Source organism: Nomascus leucogenys, chromosome 14, assembly GCF_006542625.1.
Source record: "Nomascus leucogenys isolate Asia chromosome 14, Asia_NLE_v1, whole genome shotgun sequence".
NCBI classification, from domain to species: domain Eukaryota; kingdom Metazoa; phylum Chordata; class Mammalia; order Primates; family Hylobatidae; genus Nomascus; species Nomascus leucogenys.
Genome location: NC_044394.1, coordinates 62,295,840 through 62,301,116, shown reverse-complemented (window position 1 = coordinate 62,301,116; position 5,277 = coordinate 62,295,840). Strand labels below are relative to the sequence as shown.

The following is a 5,277-nucleotide window of genomic DNA, read 5'->3' as shown; positions in this document are numbered from 1 at the left end:
AGCATTGTTTAAAACCCCCATTTCTCTTCACTTGCAAAAGAAAATTTCTTTTCGGTCATATTCTTCCACTGCCTAATAAAATTCTTCATCTGATGAAGTCAATGAGGATAGAATTCAGATAGCTTTGTATCTTTTGTTTCTGGCAAAACATGGGATATAACACCAAGGTACTTACTTAGAGAGGTGGAGAGACTGCTTTCTCTGCTCTCTTTCCCAAGAGGCCACTCACTATTGATAATCAAGATTATTCTTCTGTTTTAATTTGGTAAATTTTTAATGCATTTCAAGATTTTTCTGTAGCAGATAATAATGCTAGGTGAGTATGTGATTTGTGAATTGGGCCCAGGTATATACTGAGTAGATCAATACTAAGTTCTTTAAATACTATTTTTTTTTTCTTTCTGCTCTGGCATCATAAAGCCAGTTGTCACAGCATCTTCTAATAAGCATCTAGAAGAAAGTGAAGCTTTTTACCACTGGTTTTACCTTATATTTGACTATCTGGTCTCCTGAATCTCAAATGATCCCCAATCACATTGACAGTTTGAGAATAATTTAATCATTGCTAGTACTAACCTCCAGTAACTGAAGATGTTAGTAAACCTACATACAATTCTTTTAAAAAAGAAAAAAAAAAATGCTTCTTTTGCTTTCTGGTCTTATCAATGGAAGCAGTAGGAATTAACTTCATGCTGGTCTTACCTGATCTTTTGGTTGAATTGCTTTTCTTTAATGATGCTTAGCAGAGCTCCTCTCTATTTTTGGTCACAATCTAGAATGTTTGCATATTCCATTGGACACAATGCAATGAACTATTAACATTAGCATCCTGGCCTCTGATTATGCCTCAAACATTTTGCCCAGTATTTTCATTACTTCATATCCATTGATGTATTTTTTATGTACTCCAGTGTGCAAGATATTTAAAATCTGGAGTAAATGCTGATGAACGTTTATGAATGCATCATTGTTTTCACACTATATTCCACATAGCCTAAACATCAACAGTAGGGGAATAAATGAATTGTGGTGTATTCATACAATAGAGATTATTCACTAATTAAAATATGTGTCACCTTAGACCTCACAGAGAGTATAAATCTCACAGATGTAATATTGAGCAAAAACAACAGACATAAAAGAGTATATATTGGGTGCAAGCATGTGTGTAATGTGCAAAGGCAGAATTTGTCTGCTCTAATTAAAAAAAAAAGTTAATTTGGAGATGAAAATTCCTGGAAGAGGGCAGAAGAGGCTTCTTTGGTACTGTCAATTTCTGTTTTTTGGTCTGAGTGGCGGTTGTATATGTTTTTACTTTGTAAAACTTTTTAGAACTGTAAATGTATATCTGTTTAATGTTTTTATGTATGCTGTGCTTAAAACAGTTTAAGTAAAATAAAATGTAGGAAAATAGAGGACTGTAATTGTTGGAATAATCCCCAGATCAGTGCCAGTGTATGTGTCATCATAAGCCAGTGTTGTATTTGATTGTGAGATGGGTATGATGTTAGACTAGAGATTTCTGGTCAGGCGCAATGGCTCACGCCTGTAATCCCAGCACTTTGAGAGGCCAAGGAGGGCAGATCACGAGGTCAGGAGTTTGAGACCATCCTGGCCAACGTGGTGAAACCCCATCTCTACTAAAAATACAAAAATTACCTGGGCGTGGTGGCGCGTGCCTATAATCCCAGCTACTCGGGAGGCTGAGGCAGGAGAATCACTTGAACCAGGCTGGTGCCAGAGTGAGACTCTGTCTCAAAAAAAAAAAAAAAAAAAATTAGAGATTTCTGTAACCCTCTCTAGAATAGGTCCCACTGTGAGAAAGCTGGAGCTAATTATTTTTTCAAAGTCTGAAGTATGCATGTTTTATTTCAGTCTCGTCATCTTTACACCGCCTGAAGATTTAACGTAGAATTTTCCATTAAATAAATTTTGTTCAAGAATTTAGGTGGTCCATCAACCTTGGTTTTTCTTATTCTGCTCTCCAGGCATGCTAATCTTCTTTCTATTTTTACACCTACTGTTTCTTTTGCCTGGATGCCTATCCAGAGGGAGATGTGAGACTCCATTAAACAACCAGCTCTCAGGTGCACTAACGGAGCCAGAACTCACTTTCTACCATGGAAAGCACAGAGAGCCATTCATAAGGGACCCGGCCCCATGACCCAAGTACCTCCTACCAGGCCCCATCCCCAACATCGGGAATCACATTTCAACATGAGATTTAAAGGGGACAAATACCCAAACCATGTCAATAACTGGAATATTCTGTTTATCATTCTTCTACATGTTTCACTCACTAGAAGCAGGGATCCCCACACGCCTGTGCCCCTTTTTTTTCATTGCTATTTCCATAGCTTCACAAAGTGCCTGGCAAAAGGTAGATTCTCAAGAAACATTTGCAGAAATAATGACTAAAATATGTCAAGAAGTATTTTTTTTCCACTATGAACCCCTTGGTTTCTTTTTAGGTGTATAGACAAATGTAAAATTAATGAAGATACAATTATTGTCTATACTGACATGAGATGCAAATCTGTTTTTATTCCTTGTTGTGTAGAAATTATAAATTGATAGATGAAAATAAAGTAAGTTCACGACACCTTTGAATATATTTCTCCTGATAAAATTAAAACCATTTATAGCAAATGTTATCTCAGAATCAGGTATTTAAATGGATTATTTATGCAAATATAAAACAGTGATAAGAGGAAAATTTCAGGAAAATAATGCACTTTATTATGTCATAGCATCAAAATAAGATTTATATTCCTGATTGCGATTAAAGAAATATTGTATTCACCACACACATAGGCATATGATCAAATCTTCACAGCCTTTTGTTGTTGTTGCTTTTTCTTTCTAGTCATCTGCCACATGATATATTTTCTTCTTAGGTAGGCATAGTCATGGCATTACTGATGAAGTAAGTAAATGAAGTAAGATTGCATTTCTCTAAAGAATTCCCAGTTGTGAAAAGGCTGTGAAAAGAAATGTTGGCTCATATATTCAAAGCATTAATGAATCTGAAATGAGGAAATAGATAAAATGAGAAATAATAAACATATAATCAGAATAAAAATAATAATAAATGAGACTGTAAATGGACTACCTACTGACAATTAGTTAACTTCTATTTGTTAAATGTGGAAAGCAATAAGATTATTATTTTTAGTATACTACCTGGAATTGAAAGCACAGAGCTATTTCCTTTGTGCTCTCACTAAACCATCAGGTGTTTTGTTGTGGTACAGACATGGTTCAAAAATGTTTTACCCCCTTAACCATTTTATTTTAACCATTTTTGTTGCGCACTCACCTTCAGAAGACTTTAGGAGTTATGGAGGCAGTAGATAGTAAGTGGATACCATCACATACTGTGAAGGTGTATCTATTTTCTTGAAATGTTACTATTTTGCTGTTCTCTAGTGTTGCTGTTTCTGTTTCTGTTAATCTGTTTCTGTATGAGAATCTGAAAATAGTTAAATCAGTAAAAGTATAATGTGACATATTTTCTCATGTTTATTATATTTTAAATATACAAGGTATCTCAGAAAAAATGGGAAATTAATATTTCAGGGTATTTTTCAGCTCTGAACTGGATGCCTCCACTGTGGTGCCATAGTGGTACAATCTCCGCTCACTGCAACCTCTGCTTCCCAGGCTCAAGCCATCCTGTCACCTCAGCCTCCCCAATAGCTGGGACTATAGACATGCCCCACTGCACCCAGCTAATTTATTTTTATTTTTATTGGAAGAATGGGGTTTCCCATGTTTCCAGACTGGTCTCAAACTCACGAACTCAAGCAATCCACTCGCCTCGGCCTCCCAAAGTGCTGGGATTACATGTGTGGGCCACTGTGCCCAACCATATTTTTTATTTCTGCTTTCATTTCTAAAACTACTCGCGTATCACCAGACTTAAGATATTCAACTATTTTATATCAGGTGTTTTCCTCATGATCAATCTGGTCCATCAACATATAGCCTATAGTCAGGTTTGTATAAATAGTCTTTGTACAAACTCATACCTCTTTCCATGTTGTCCCAGTATAACAGCTTAGTCATACCATGACTTATTCCTGACCCTGTTTTTTTTTTTTCTTTTTAACAGCTTGTCATTTGCTTTCAAATGTATATTAATGAGCCTTAATTACTTACCAGACATTAAGTAACTGGTGATAACATTTGATTTTTCTCTAAGCTTCCAAATGTAAAATCAGATATAGTGATAAAATCATAGTGGCTTGAGATCAAATCTTAATGAGAGTTTTATAAAGTAGATATTTAAATAAATACTTACTTTAAAGGCATTTTCTCCTATATTAATTCACTAAAGTATTACAGAAAAGTATTCTTAGCAACAGGAACAATCTCCATACTATAGTGAAGGATAATGAACAACATTTAATAGACAGAAAAATTCTATAAAAAAAAGTCATTTCAAAATAAATACATTAAACATAAGACATTTCATACTATTTAATAAGTATTTTTTAATTTTATAATTTAATCTCTCTCAAGCATTGCAACAAAAATCAACACACTTTTATTATTTTGCCATGACAATTATTTTTGTTCATTGCAACTGTAAAATTCAGTAGAAGCTTATCAACACCTACCTTCTTCTTTTAGAAAAATGCACTTCTGTAAGTCTTCAGTGTAAATATTGTGCTTCATAAAAACTGTGTTATTATGTTGGCTTAGTATAATATGCTTTTTACATCAAAATAACTTATAGTTATTCTCTCCTCTGTTGGTAATTATAACCCAAGTCCATTGTGGTAATAAACTTGGGCTGAATACTTGATGGGCCACTTTATTTTATTCTAACTACCCTTTTTCTATTATGACTATTTATTATGTCTTCATAAATGTGATGCACAGCAACAGTAAAGTGCAAAGACACCAACACATCTAACTCGTTTCCTGAGGTCTGCTCTTTTTTCCTTAGGCAAAGGCTTCAAGTTTTATTTATTTGCAATATCAGAAAGTAGTCAAAAGCCATATTATCCCAGGTGTTTTCATCGTGAAAAGGAGCTTTTTGAACATATATTATTGAACAGAACCAACATTCCCTATAAGAAATGGCCTTGTTGCCTATAGTCGGGCAACTTCACACCTAAGTTCACTGCAAAAAAACAAAGAAAAAGCATTTCGATTGAACACAAGAAAATATTTTAGTAGGTGGAAATATGGTTAGTTGTGTCCATTATTGGGATTGCTAAAAGATGAGAATTAGTCTGACATACATTCTTTTCAATATTGATCAAAGGA

The 5,277-nt window shown here is 34.4% G+C and overlaps 1 long non-coding RNA gene across 1 annotated transcript; it reads right to left on the bottom strand.

The window, feature by feature from the left end:
• Nucleotides 1-2,719: 2,719 nt before the first annotated feature.
• On the bottom strand, nt 2,720-4,782 carry LOC105738940. The gene is made up of 3 exons (XR_001114784.2): nt 4,623-4,782; nt 3,320-3,472; nt 2,720-3,026 (listed from the first exon to the last, which is right to left on the bottom strand). It is a non-coding gene; the product is annotated as an uncharacterized LOC105738940 (long non-coding RNA).
• Between the last annotated feature and the right edge of the window lie 495 nt (nt 4,783-5,277).